The 14,649-nt window shown below is 44.8% G+C and overlaps 1 protein-coding gene across 2 annotated transcripts in view; it reads left to right on the top strand.

Moving 5' to 3' along the window:
- BRD1 (bromodomain containing 1) overlaps positions 1-14,649 on the top strand; it is a 1,051,203-nt gene that overhangs the window by 164,182 nt on the left and 872,372 nt on the right. Inside the window, exon 1 of one of the 2 annotated variants that reach the window (XM_069629245.1) lies at positions 14,210-14,435. The exons of the other annotated variant lie outside the window; for it this stretch is intronic. The gene's annotated coding sequence lies outside the window, so the exon portion shown is untranslated. Of the gene's footprint in view, positions 1-14,209; positions 14,436-14,649 lie in introns of those variants that run through there. 2 annotated transcript variants of the gene reach the window in all.

The raw sequence follows: 14,649 nt of genomic DNA, 5'->3' as shown, positions 1-14,649 counted from the left end.
CAAGAGGATGATTCGAACTGCAGAAATGTGCAGAAATGGATGCCACTCCAGGAAGGGAAAATAAGCAAGAAAAAAGAAAGAAAATATTAAGAAATAGGTCATGATGCACAGCAAATTATAAACAAGGAAAACAAGACTCCAGAGTTAAGAGATGTAAAAGAATACCTAATCCACCAAACATTTTCATAACAATTTTTCAATCAAAAGTTTAGCGTGACCGAAGATCAAAAATCAGTCATCACACACGGAAACAATACAGAATCATCCAGAATATACACCAGTTCCAATTTAAACCAATCTGAACAATTTCTAAAAGTAAACGAAGATGTTGCGGCCCTACTTATAAATGCCTAAATGAAACAGTTGAGGGAAAACTCCTCATTAACACCTCTGGGTGAAATAGTGTCCAGGAGATCAATCCAGAACATCTCTTTTTGTGCCAGAATCCTTGCATAGTCACCTCCTCTATGTGATTTTTTGACTACTTCCAGAATATTAAATCTTAACTGGGCCACATTTTACACCGAATATTTGATTTGTGCTCTGTCCATCTTTCACGGGCTGACCTCGCTGTTTGGCCAATGTACATAAGGCCACATGGACACTTAATGCTGTAGACAACCCCTGTGGTTCTACACGTGGAAGAATCTTTAAGTTTAATTTTCCTCCCCGTCTGAGGGTGTAAGATGTATTCACCCTTTGCCACATTGTTACAATGACTACACTTCAAGCACGGGAATGTTCCCTTTTTTTTGGTTGCAAATGTCGATTGTGTCTGTTTAGGTCCCCTTTCTGCTTTGACTGCCCGGTCTCTGAGGTTAACACCTCTTTTATACACCATCATGGGTGGTCGTGGAAACAGTTCAAGAAGCGTCGGGTCATGATGTAAAATGGGCCAATGTTTCTGTAAAATTCTTTTTATGTGAAAACTTTGTCTTGAGTACTTTGAAATGTGTAAAATCGAAGCCGTCTCCTTCTTGGGTTTCGTGAGGAGTTGTTACCTTGTGATGGGGAGAGCCCTAGTTTGTGCTTGTTCTAGGATTACTTTAGGGTATCCTCTGGAGGTGAATTTATTGGTCAAAACATCACATTCCCCTTGGAAATCATCAGAGTCTGTAATTATTCTTTTGAGACATAAAATCTGACTATACGGTAAACTTGCCATCATTGGTTTCGGATGAAAACCTGCATAGTGCAGTAAGTTGTTGACATCGGTTGGTTTGTGGGAATAATGATGTTTTAATCTGATTGTTGATAATTTCCAACTGAACATCTAAAAAGTGTAATTTCGGGTCGACCATCTGCAAGGTAAATTTAATATGTGAATGTATGTTGTTCAAATAGTCAAAAAAACTCTTCCAGTTCACATTTGGAGCCACACCAGACCCCAAAAATGTCATCAATGTACCTTTTCCAAATAATGATCTTAGTAGACCATTCAACTATGTCCAATACAAACTGTTTTTCAAACCAGTACATGAAAATATTTGCATATGCAGGGGCCATCGATGTTCCAGATACTTGTGCAAAATACTGTTCTTGATATCTAAAGTAACTGTTGTGCAGAATAATTGTGATAAATTCCAACACTGAGGGTCACATTTCACATTTTGAGATTGTAACAGTAGCCATTCTACAGCTTCGATCCCCTCCTGATGTGGGATGGAGGTGTATAGGCTACATACATCCATTGAAAATAAAATACATTCTGACAAACAAGTGATCTCCTTGATGTTCAAAAGGAAGTCTATAGTATCTCTCAGGTAAGTCGGTATTAGTTGAACCAGGGGTTGTAGAATCCTGTCCACATATTTGGACAGTGGGTCTAGGATGCTATCAGTACCCGCAACAATTGGTCTTAACGGGGGGTGAAGTTGATTTTTGTGAATCTTTGGAAGTCCACACAGGACTGGAATTATTGGATATTTTTTCAGTACAAAGGACCTCGTTTTAACATTAATCCAGTCATTGTCAAATGCTTTATTTACACAGTCCTCATTTATAACCCCGATTTGAGAAGTTGGATCTCTATCCAACCGAAGGTAGGTACTGTTATCATTCAACATGTCCTTACATTGGATATGGTAGAAACAGGTGTCCATCACCACTACTGCACCCCCCTTATCTGCCGGTTTAATTGTTAATTCAAGATCCACAAACCACCCAGCACCCATGCAGAAATAAGGGGGCCATTGCCTGCGTAGCAATTGTACTGCATGTCTATTGGCAAATTGACACTGGCTTGCCCCACCCATGGAAACAACAATGTTTAACTAACTGTAGTCCAAAATACCTTCAGCTATCCCACCGCAAATACCTCCCCTCTCGAGCTCTTTGCTCCTCCAACTCCCTCAGGGTCAGTCATTTTTCAAAAAACGTGATGAGGGGTAGATCTCCATCTTCAGCCTCCCTCTGGAACAGCCTCCCTGCCACTCAAACTTGAGAACCATCCCTGTTCCGGAAGCACCTCAAGACATTCCTCATTGCTTCTGCCTTCACCCCCCCTCTTCCCTGCTGATCGGTTCTCTCTGGCCACCCCCTGTCCACCGGGCCCAGGTTCCTGTTCACCCTGCCACCCTTGTGCACTGCTTCCGGGCCACCCCTTGCACTGGGGTCTGTATCCGTACCCATACAGTGCCCCCCTCCTATTTTCTTCCTGCACTTATCTGACCTACCCTGTCTTCTGCCTCAAACTCAGAACTTGCCACTTGCTGGCTGCACTTCCACTTTTGTTGCTTTTATTATTTATTATTATTTATTCTGGTCTCCTTTTACTTTGCACTTTCAACTTCTCCCCCTTCCTTGCACTTTCCCCCTCCGTCTCCCCCATGCATTTGGGCGTTCTCAATGTCACTGGGACTAGTAAAATCGTTGTTTTTGTTCTCCCCTTGTGTATGAGTGTGATACAAATAAAATATCAATTCAAAATTGTAAACACCAGCCAAGTTATTTGCATCTTCACTTGCCCTTGTGGTTTACAAAATATTGGAATAATGATTACGCACAAAGGCAAGATATGGATTGGCAAGCAGCGCTGCATTAAGAATCAGAGACTTGTAGTTTCTTTTTTTTTTTTAAACAATTTTGTTTCTTCAAACAAACAATACAAACCAAACATGCAGAGCATATATCAACAGTCCAATTGTACATTGCTTAATTCTGATCACTGCTTCCCTTATCCCACCCCCCATTCTGAGCCCATTGCTTTCGACATTCCGTTCCTGCATCTTGTGGTAGGGTCTCCCTTTCCATGGGTTCTGCCAGGTCTTGTATTGACCCAAACAACTCAGCTATTAATAATTTCCAGGCCATCACAGTCTCTGTCTCCTCCTCCCCTCCTGCGCTGTTCGCTTCTTGCCATACCATGGTTTCTGCATCCGCCCATTTCTGCAAATCTTTCCACCACACCTCTCCTCGCGATCTGTGGCATGTCTTCCACCCCATAGCAATTCTCCTCTTTGCAAGCGCATATGCCAGATCTTTCAGTTTACTCACATGCTTGAGTTTCTATGATCTAGGGAACCCCCCCCCCCCCCCAAACAAACAGGCCCACACTGTATCCACCACAATCTTGACCCCCTTCTCCGCTAGTTTTTGTGCCACTTCGCTCCAGAAGCGCTCAATAACCGGTCATGACCAAAACATATGCACCATACCCACCTTCTCATCAAATTTAGGGCATGCTTGCCATCCTGCATTTTCAAACCTAGATATCCTATGGGGTGTCATATACGCCCTATGCGTAATATACAGTTGTATCTGCTTTAATCTTGCATTCCTCGACACATTCTTATGGTACCCCTGAACTCGTTCCCACATCCGGTCCTCCATCGGGGCACCTACTTCAGCTTCCCAGTCTTGCCTCAATTGTGTTACCTCCTTCCCAACCTTAGACATCATCATCTCGTATATTCTAGATATCTCATGTCCCCCCTCCGTCATATCGTATATCATATCTATGGTAGCATCTGGTTCTTCCTCCAGTACAACTTTGGGCCATGTTCTCTTAATTCTCTGCACCATTCTATGATACGTAATATACTGGCCTGTGTGTAACCCAGTTTCCTCACCCAGCACCTCAAAATCTATGATAGATCCCTCTCGCCAGATATCACCCATTGTTGCTAACCTAACCGGTTCCCAGTGGTTTCCGATTATCATACTTAGCTACTTTTCTCCCCCTGTTAGTGCAACTAGTGGTACCTGCGGGGAACATGGGGATGGGTTCTCCATCATCTGGCATGCCCTGCGTCACATCTTCCATCCAGGTACCATCATCTTGGGACGCCCTTCCATTTCTGTCTTGGGCAACCACATCATCTCTTTCAAGTAAAATGGGGCACAATCTTGTCCCAACAACCTGGATTTGGAGGTCACTTCATCTGAAAGCCATTTGACAACATACTGCAGTTGGCTCGCTACATAATAGACCTCATAATTAGGCAGCTTTATCCCCACTTTCTCATAAATGTTCTGTAGCTTCCATAGTGCCACTCTGTTTCGCGTGCCATGCCACAGGAAATCCCTGCACATACTGTTAATTTTAATGAAGAACTTCTTGGGTATCAGGTGTGGTATATTCCCAAAATAGTGCAGGAGCCTAGGAAGGACCACCATCTTTAGCATTGCCCCACGTCCCATCATTGCTAAGGACAACTTCACACAGAATCTCATGCAATTTTTGATTTTTTTAATGGCTACCTCCGTGTTATGCCTATGCGCCTCTTCTACTGTGTGGTATACATCTATCCCTAAATAACGAAATGTGCTAACCGCCCATGGTATCTGTAACACCGGTAACTGTTCCATTAGAATTCCCTTATATCCACCTAATGGGAACATGCTAGATTTCTGAGGGTTCACCGCTATACCAGACAACCCTGCATATCTCTCCATCACTTCTAAAATGTATTGGAGATTTTCTTCCGGGTGCCGCAGGTACAGCAGCATGTCATCCGCATACAGGGAGATCAGATGTCGTTCCCCTCCCACCGCAATGCCTATGATGCCATATTGTCTCAAATATATTGCTAGGGGTTCCAAGGCCAATATATAGAGCATTGGAGACCATGGGCATCCTAGTCTGGTACCTCTACGAAGCTGCCATCTTTCCGATATCACTGCTCCCGTTTTAACTCTGGCCAGCGGTTCACTATATAGCATTTTCGCCCACTGTATATATCCAGGCCCCATCCCATTGCCCGCCAGCAGCCATGGCCACTTGACCGAGTCGAAGGCCTTTATTGCATCCAAAGACACAATTGCCATTTCACCCTCGTTCTCGCTCCCAAACTCAATAACTCTTTGGAATCTATCATTATTGGATATATTCCTATTCGGGACATAACCCGTCTGATCGGGGTGTATTAGTTTACCAATAACCCTCTTCAGTCTATTTGCGAAAACAGCCGTCGGTATCTTGCTGTCTTGATTCAACATCGACAAGGGTCTATAGGAACCACAGCTATGCCCAGGCTTGTTTGGTTTGGGGAAGCGGTATTATAATCGCTTCTCTAAGTGACTCTGGCAATCTTCCCAACTCAAACGCTTCATTCAGCTTTTCTAACAGTGGGGGAAGCACCTCTTCTTTATATACTTTATAAAATTCACTTGGGAGTCCATCAGCCCCCGGAGTCTTACTAGTGGGCAACTGTCTCACCACCTCTTCTAGTTCCTTCAAAGTAATCGGTGCATCCAACTCCCTTCTTTCCTCCGCACTTATCTTTGGCAGTCCTATATCCTCCAGTGTTTGTTATCGTTGCGCGACTACTCTCCCCATCAGCTCCATATAGTAGCCTATAATAGTCTGCAAACTCCTGATTAACTCCCTCTTGGGTGTCAGCTACACTACCGTCTTCCCTCGTTATTGTTCTAATCATGGGTCTGGGGGTTTTGCCCTTATATAACCACGCCAACAGTCTTCCTGGTTTATCCCCTCCCGCATGCTGTCTCTCTATATATTTTTTATAGTTGAGGTTACACAGTCTTTCCCAGTGATCCGCACATTTCTGCTGCAGCCTGAGTATCAATTCCATTTCTTCCTTACTATTACTTCCTCCCCTCAATGCCTTTTCCAGTTTCCCCTTCTGTCTCCCGTAGGTCAGCCAGGATCCCCCACTTGCAGACCTTTAGATTTTGCTATGGCTACCCCTCTGATCACAACCTTAAAGGCTTCCCACAGTATGCCCGCTGAGTCCACACTGCCAGCATTCGTCTCAAAATAGTTTATAATCTCCTCCCTCATATCCACCCTAAAAAAGGGGTCTCTCAATGCCTCCACTCAGAGGCGCCATGACCACAGGTTGGTTTTCCCATACTAGTCCTAAGAGATGCAGGTTCATAGGGAATTAATTTGCCCTAGCTGGTTATTGATTCTAATTCCCCATGTTAATGGTTGGTTGGAGTTTCGTTAATGGCCGCTAGGTGGTGCCTCTGGGTCAGTTAGCTAGCGGGTCTAGTTGTTTTCATGTGCCGGCTATTTAAGCCCCGCCCATCAGGAGGCTCGCGCTTCGCAACGTTTGTCTGAGTTCAGATGGAACGCTCGCCGCGTACCTCCATTTCCTGTCACAGCTCAATATTCCTTGTCCACAGATAATTACCGTTCATTCCATGAGTAACATTTATTAGATATCAGTTCCCTTCCTGTATTTTCCAGTTTGCTGTCGTCCCGGCTCAGTCACAGTCCATAGTCCGGAGTCCTGTCATAGCGGTCTCCTCACCTCACAGTCTGTGGCAGTTTTCTCTCACGCAAGTACTCCAAGTGATGTGCAAATGCAATTGCTTCGTTTTTGCTGCCTTATCAGATATATTGAATTGTGTATAAATGTTATTAGAATCCCTCACACATTTCAGGGTATTACGTTGTTATTAGCGGGTTCGTGCACTTTCTGTGGAGTTTGCCTTGGAAGTTTGTTTCTAGTCAGATATTTTTGGTCACACTCATGTTCATATTACGCAAAGTCATAAGGTGTTTCCATGTTTCCGACCGAGTAGTTCTTTGACTCTTCTATTTGTTTCAGGGGTTTACTATTCCGTCACGCAGTGTAGTGAGGAAGTTTTTTTGTAATTTTACACACTCTTCTCACCACAGCATATTGCCCCTTTACGGTCAAATTAGGATAGGGTTCCTGTCATTTCCTTTTTTCCTAGTGATAATTGCTCTCCATAAGTGCCCATTTAGCCCCTTATAAAAGAAACGATTCTCCTGTGTCCCATCTTCAGGACTTGCGCCCCTGTATAGAACAGGATGGAGAGCACAACAAATTAAATACCAAGGTGAGCTATTGCTGGTCCCATAGTTACCAGTCTTTTCCTCCTATTTAACAATAGAAAACTAAGGAAGGGAAAATTGTTATTTTCTTCACAGAAATTCTGTGTCTAGTTCCCAGGAAGGTAGAAGTCAGTTGGAGTTCCAGAAGGTTCCCGCAGAGTTCAGGTGAGCGTTACACCATGTCGGAATCCTTGCTCTCGGGGTGCGGTATTGCCATCCGAGGATCAGGGGCGAGTGGTCCGAAAGGACCCTTGCTTTATATTCTACTTGTGTAATCTCTGTTATTACCTCTGGTGTAGCTAGCAAAGACATAGTCCAGCCTTGTATGTAACTTCTGTGGGGCGGAATAATGCGAGTATTGCTTTTCCTGGGGGTGTCTCATCCTCCACACATCTCCCAAACCAAAGTCATCCAGCAATGTCTGCAGCGCTTTAGCAGCTGGGGCGGGTCTATCCATCTTCGCATCCGATCCATCTACCCTATGGTTTAGCACACAGTTAAAGTCCCCTCCCCAGATCACTGCGCTCCCCATACACATGCTAAGATTAGTACACAGTGTTCTGAAGTATGCTGCTGTATTCTGATTCGGGGCGTACGTATTTACAATGCTTATCTCCCTATTTTCCACCAATCCCCTCAGTATAACCATCCTCCCATCCATCTCAGCTATCTCCTGCAACCGCTGAAACGGGACATGTGGCGCCACCCAGATAAGCACTCCCCTGGCATAGGCAGAATATGATGAGCCCACCACAACTCCCTTCCATTTCTTAGCAATCGTCTCCATCTTATCCCGTGTCAGGTGAGTCTCCTGCAGCAGTGCAATGTCTATCTTTTGCCTACGCAGGTACAACATGACCTTGTTCCTCTTTAAATAACTATTAAGCCCCCTAATATTCCAAGTAATTATTTTAAGGTCCCCCATGGCCTATTAGAGTTCCACCCTGCCCCCCACCGGTGCAGTCCAGATCTAAGTTCCATCTCAGTCTATATAAGCTTGTTTCCCATCCCTGGTTCTCAGGCACCTCCTATCCGCTTCAATTTAACCACGCATTGCTACTCAATTTACTTATGTACTCAATATTCTAGATTTCAGTCCATTAAGTTCAATAAAATTAGATATCATAGCCTGGTTTCAACATTATTCGTCCGTACCCCTCTATCATTATCTCTATCATAGTCTCTACTGGGGTACGCCGCTCTGTGTCATTTCAGTATGCATATAATATCCCAATCACTTGTCATGCTCCTCATGGGCCTGCTCCACATCTCGTTCTCGGCAGCCCTGTAGGTCCAGCCACGTCGCTGCTTCCTCTGGGGTGTCAAAAAAGAATATTCTGCTTTTGTGCAACACTCAATTTCGCGGGGTACAGAAGCATGTATTTGATTCCGGCCATGCGTAGCCTCCTCTTGACTGCCACATAGCTGTACCGTTGCCTCTGGACTTACATTGTGTAGTCAGGATACACCGTGATGACGGTTGAAGCTCTTTCGATCGTTCCCCCTTTATGAAAGTACTCCAAAATATTCTCGCGATCTTTATAGTTCAGTATCTTTGCAATTATCGCACGGGGAGGGGCCACAGGCTTCAGTTTCCTCATGAGGGCTCTATGTGCTTGCTCCACTGTAAATCCTTGCGAAAGTTTGTCTGCCCCCATTTCTTGCAGGATCATGTTCTCCACATAGTCTGTAGGGTCCTGGCCTTCTCCCCCCTCCGGTAGGCCGACCATGCGGATGTTATTCCTTCTCGCCCTCCCTTCAGCTTCCTCCACACGGTTCTCCAGGTTAGCCACCTGCTGCTTTAGTATGTGAACCTCCTTTGCATTATTGGTGCTGGTATCTGTGTTGGTTTTCACCGCACTCTCCAGGCTGCTTGTTCTATCTGCCAGCGTCCTGGCATCTTGTCGCAGCAGGGTGACTTCTATGCCCACTCCGTCTATTTTAGCCTCCAAAGAAGTTCGCAGGTCCGCCATTGCTATCCCCCATGAGTCTCTCAACTCAGTTATAGCCGTTAGTATCAGGTGGTATTCAGTAGCCAAGGTACACTCCGCGGGTGCAGTCGCGCCACTGTGCGTCGACGCCGCAGCTGTGTCCTGGCAAATGCTTCCATCGTGAGTTGCTTGCTTTTGCTCTTGGCTCCTCTCTCTGCCATCTTGCAGTCTTAATTATGTGTCTGAGGTTACGTGGTCTGTGGTGTGGCAATTCTGCTTCTCTGTCTTGCTGTGACACCAGCGAGTCACTCCAAGCCTAAGGCCGTTGTCCTTGGAGAGCCCCTGTATGTGTTTGTGTGCGTTGAGCTATGTCTTCGGGTGGGTTATGTCCTCCCACGTTTCCATTTGTCCTTACTGCTTCCGACTTCCAGCAGGACCATCCGTCTCTTGAACTCATTGTACTCTGCACATTCGCTGAGGTCACTCCTATGTCATCAATAACTTGCCTCAGCCCTGTATAATATGCTCTCCAACAGTAACACCCAATGTCCAGCCCATTCACTCTTCAGGGCCATTTGCCTATCCTTATGTAACTCCTAACTCTGTGTGCCCCTACATTTAATGAAGCGTCAGCACCAGCCCAGTGACTTAATCATGCATCTTCCTGTGGGCATTGCTACAAGCTGTCCACTTCTTGCAGTTATTTACTGCCGGCTTCAATGACTGAGTAGTCCTCACTCCCAGCACGACTCTTATACCGTTGCATGCCCCCGTCCGCCTTGAACACACCGTTCCAAGTATGAGAATATGCTGCTTATGTAGCTACAAGTTCTTGCGGCGCTACAGTGTGTCGTCCGGTGGTTACATTCTAATCAACTAGACTCCAACTCGTTCCATATCATGCCCTCGCCTAAACTCATATACTCCACGCGGGGGATGTGTCCAGTCAGCCGCTCTGTTTAATCCCTGCCTCGTGGCACCCGGCTTCTTCAGCGTTGTGCAGTAGGTCCTTTCCGAAAGCCTTCGCATGCGGCTACTGTATCCACTTCACCGCTCGCTCCTCCGCTCCCGGGCTTACAGTTACTTGCAACTTGACACGGTAATGAGCTTGGAGGGCAAACGCTACTTTGAACATATGCTCCAGCGGGCACCCTGCCAGAAGCCAGTCCTCTGCTCAGTCGGTTCGGTGGTCGGGGCTACAACCCCTTTGTTGTCCGCCATTTTGCGTGCGTTCGTGCCCACGGAGCCACGAACTCAAAAGTTCTCTATCTCCGGCATGCTTCGCCTGATGAGCTTATTTTCTTCAGTTGTTGTGGGATTCACCTTCCGACGCCTTTACTGTCATTTGTAGAGCATTTAGGTCATTTTATGCGCGGTTCATCGGATCGGCAGGAGCAGCTTCATTAGGGCACGTCCTACTCCATGGCTAGTTAGCCACACCCCCAGACTTGCAGTTTCTTTAGTTCGACATTTTTTTGGGCAAACACAGAATTAACCTGGCCAGCTCTTCATACTGGGCACCCAGATGTAGAAAGACGGCTATTAACGTTGGATCAAAGATTGATAATTAAAGCCAAGACCCATGCATAAGGTCTCAATGAAGAACTACGGTGGCTATAAAACAGCCCGACATTGTTTATCTTCCTTTGTACCGAGAGATATTGGAAATTGTCATGGGAGGTGTAGTTCTTTGCATACTGATGCACATGTTTTTTTTGTTGTATGCTGCCCTCTGTTCAAGCAATGCTGCATTTGATTCATGCAATCGCTTATTTGTAGGGACCGAGTTGATTTTCTTAACACACAATGAGGTTTGTGATGCATGGTTTTCATTAATCTATCGATGCTCCATTGACACAAACCACAATTAGTTTCCTCTCACAGGGTTCCTCAAGAACCACTTAAGTTGATAGTGGTAGTCCATTGTATTTGGGCTTCATTGATTTTAAGTCAGCATTTGACTCTATAGATAGGTCAATACTTGTAGACAAACTTAACATCATTGCCCTCCCTCTTTTAATGAATCTGGTAATATTATTACAAACACCTCAATGCGAGTGAAACTAAACTTGGAAGGCAAGTTGTCACCTCTGATCCTAACTCAGAGGAGTAAAGCAGGGCTGTGCTCTTGCCTCATTTCTGTTTAATTTTTTTATTCTGGATTTAGGACCTACACTCATGAACTGCATTACTGACGCACCTCGCATTGGCCATCAAAAAATAGCATATCTATTATATGCAGATGATTTGGTCTTACTTTCCCAAACACCTATGGGATTGCAAAATATGCTGAAACAATTGGAAACTTATGTAATAGCTAATAATCTAATTGTTAACACCACCAAATCGCAAATTCTAATTAGCAACAAAAAAACAAAAAAAGAAGAGATTAAGGTGGTTTCTTCATCAATGTGAACTCTCAGTAGTTTTAAGATATAAATATCTGGGAGTCCACATCGAACACCAAAGAATTCTGCGAACTCAGTCGTGTGCAATCAAATCTAAGTTAGGTCCCTTAATTTTGCAGTCAAAGATATTATTAAGAAAATTTGGGAAGTTTCCACTAAAGCATGTTATATCTTTTTTATAAATCAAAGGTAGTCCCAATTTTACTATATGGGGTAGAGGCCTTTGCTCCACAAGATCGTTGGTTTTGGGATGGTTGGGAAGGCAAATATTGGAAAGCAGTTCTAGCATTATTGCCCGGGACTCCCTTGGCATTACTGCGATTTGAATTGGGTTTGACATTGTTACATTCTCAAGCCTTATGGAAACAATGTGCCCTCCTGCGAAAATTATTGGAAGGTTTGGAAAAGCCATCTCTTCTGAATGTGCTAGCTCAAAATCTGTTCTCTTCCAATGATGGTCTATCAAGAAAGTGGCGGCGCTATACCTTAAATGCAATGGCCGATGCTGCAGTAACAATTGAACTCCTGTTATCTAACCCAGATCGCGCGAAAAGAAAAATCTACGAATATGATTTGGTTGATAACTTGGCATTGCGTTCTAAATTGGCATTGCGTTCTAAATTGAAGGACTACAATTCCTGTGCATTTGGTTTTAAAAGGGTATGGTGCGACAACTGCATAATTATTAAAATTTCCATCTCATGTATATTGGCGAAAATTACAAAAATTCAGACTGAATCAATATGAAACGAAAGACATTTTGTGCAGAAGGCGGTTAATATCAAGAGAGCAAAACTACTGTCGCTTTTGTTTGACCAGGGAACAGAGAGAAACTCTAGAGCATCTGTTGAGTGCACTGCGTTAGACAATATAAGAGCGAAATGTTTTGGGAAGAAACTTATTGTACAGGATCACGTAAATAATGAACAAATATGGAACATGCTGTTTTCAAATCCGAGATTAACTGTTCGGATTGCGATTGTGCAATTTTTAGATATAGTGTTTCCTGAAATTTGAAAGTGTATAGTGGAAGTAATGTTCTCCGAGCCAGCACGAAAAATGCCATTTTGGGCATTTTTATTTTTACTAGGAATATTATGATGGATATTAGTTTATAATTTGTTGATATTTTGTATTGAGTCTGCAATTATGTATGCATTGTATTATATTTTTGTATTGTATAGTGAAGACTTAATATTTGAAAAGTTGGTTTACAAACTGCAACAAATTAAGTTAAAAAAAAAAAGATGTTTTTTAAACCTGACTCAGTAGCGAGGGTGTGGGGGTGCAGGCTGATCTGCCCACTGCTAGCTTCACCACTTACCCACATTGTTATGTGGACAGTGACCATAGGTGAAAACCCCGAGCATGGTAGACTATGAACACAAAGTACTGTTACAGAATACTTCAATTTAATAGTTGATACATTTTTTCCACTGAATAGGCGTAGCGAAACTGCGCCCATTAAAATACGATATAATGCAGATAACACGCATTACATCTTTTCTCTGAAACTAAATTGAATATGCATCGTATTTATGTGTAGAACATGTTTAGCTCTTTTGAATTGATCACGTAGGAACGACATGTGGGGTTATCTTGAGAGTTGTGCACATCAGGTGCAAGTATTCCATCCAATTCAGCTTGCCCATTTTCATTCCTCGGACAAATATACATAAAGTACCGCAAGTCCCAGCATGCAAACCCCCAGCGCATTTTAATAGCAAAACGATTAAGAACGAAGGAGCCTTGACGGAAACGTCACCGCGACAGAACGGGAAGTGTAACTAATAGGATACTTGAACATCTAACACCGCCCTGCATGTTAAGAGTAGAGCCTATACCGCCGATGGAACATCCGATAGGTAAACCATGGAAAAGGTGGCGTTGAGCCAATGCCTGAAATCATAAGCGTTCAAGAAAGGTCGAGTACTCTGGCGGGCAGCTGAACGTGGGCACACGGCATGCACCTTGCAGAAGAGAGCCTAGGTCTTCCATGAAAGACAAATGAGACATACAAGCAAATGCAGATTCGGTGTCGATGGAAAAAACGCCATCGCATTAAAAAAAAAAAATCCTCCACCCAATAGTGCAAACTGAAAAACATCGGCAGGATAAGGAAACGTATGCCCTTTCACACACGACCCGGTGCTCGGGGATTTGGAACTCGTATCCATCACCTCAGGACCAAAATCCAAGGCACAAACAAACCAGAGTACCTTTCAAACGACATGAAAAGAAACGTACGTGTTTCTGGAATTTAAAGTGAAAGAGAAACAAAGTAACTTTCAGGGAAAGCGAAACTGGGTTATTTCATACGCACGCATACCGCCCACTGAATAAAAGTTGTATCTTGTATCGGTTAGGAAACGGCGCCATCAATTGTCCTTTAATATTTACTTGACATCCGGAAGTTGGATCTTGCTGTGCCTTGACGATAACCACTTAGCGGAACGTACTCTCGGGATCGCTTTCCTCCTTGCCAGGTTTTGCCACACTAAGTATGGCGGACATTGCGTTTGACGTCACGAGAGTGCTGGAGCGGGCACGCGCTGTGCCTGTGTGATCTTTTTTTGTGCGCCCGAATAGGGGGTGGGGAAGGGGGGGTTCCCCGGGGCGTAGTGGGGCGGCGCGGACACCCCCGAGGCACGAGCGGGCTCGTGAGAAGCCCCGCGCACAGCCCGTCGCACGGACTGTAGGGGGCAGAAGGGGTCTCAGGCTGTCTCCAACCGCCGCCCGTTCATAGCCAAACAGTGTGCTGCCAGGCTCGAGCGACGGACGTTACTCCAGGACCCCGTGCAGGAGGCGCCTCCCCGGACCCTTGAGGTATCACGTTTACGAAATTGTGTGGAGCTGATGTCTCGGGCTCTGTATTTAGGGGTTGCGGAGCTATACCCGGGGAGGGCGACGCCCCCACAGGTGCCGTGCCTCCCTGCCCATTCATTGCCGAGGAGGACGCGTCTCAGTGACGTCCAGGGGTCTGTCATTTAAACTGCCTGATCAGATGGTGTTTCCTTCCGCAGTCTATCGTCTGTTGCCG

Source organism: Ambystoma mexicanum, chromosome 12, assembly GCF_040938575.1.
Source record: "Ambystoma mexicanum isolate Mex_15411 chromosome 12, UKY_AmexF1_1, whole genome shotgun sequence".
Lineage (NCBI taxonomy): Eukaryota > Metazoa > Chordata > Amphibia > Caudata > Ambystomatidae > Ambystoma > Ambystoma mexicanum.
This window is presented reverse-complemented; position numbering and strand designations above follow the sequence as displayed.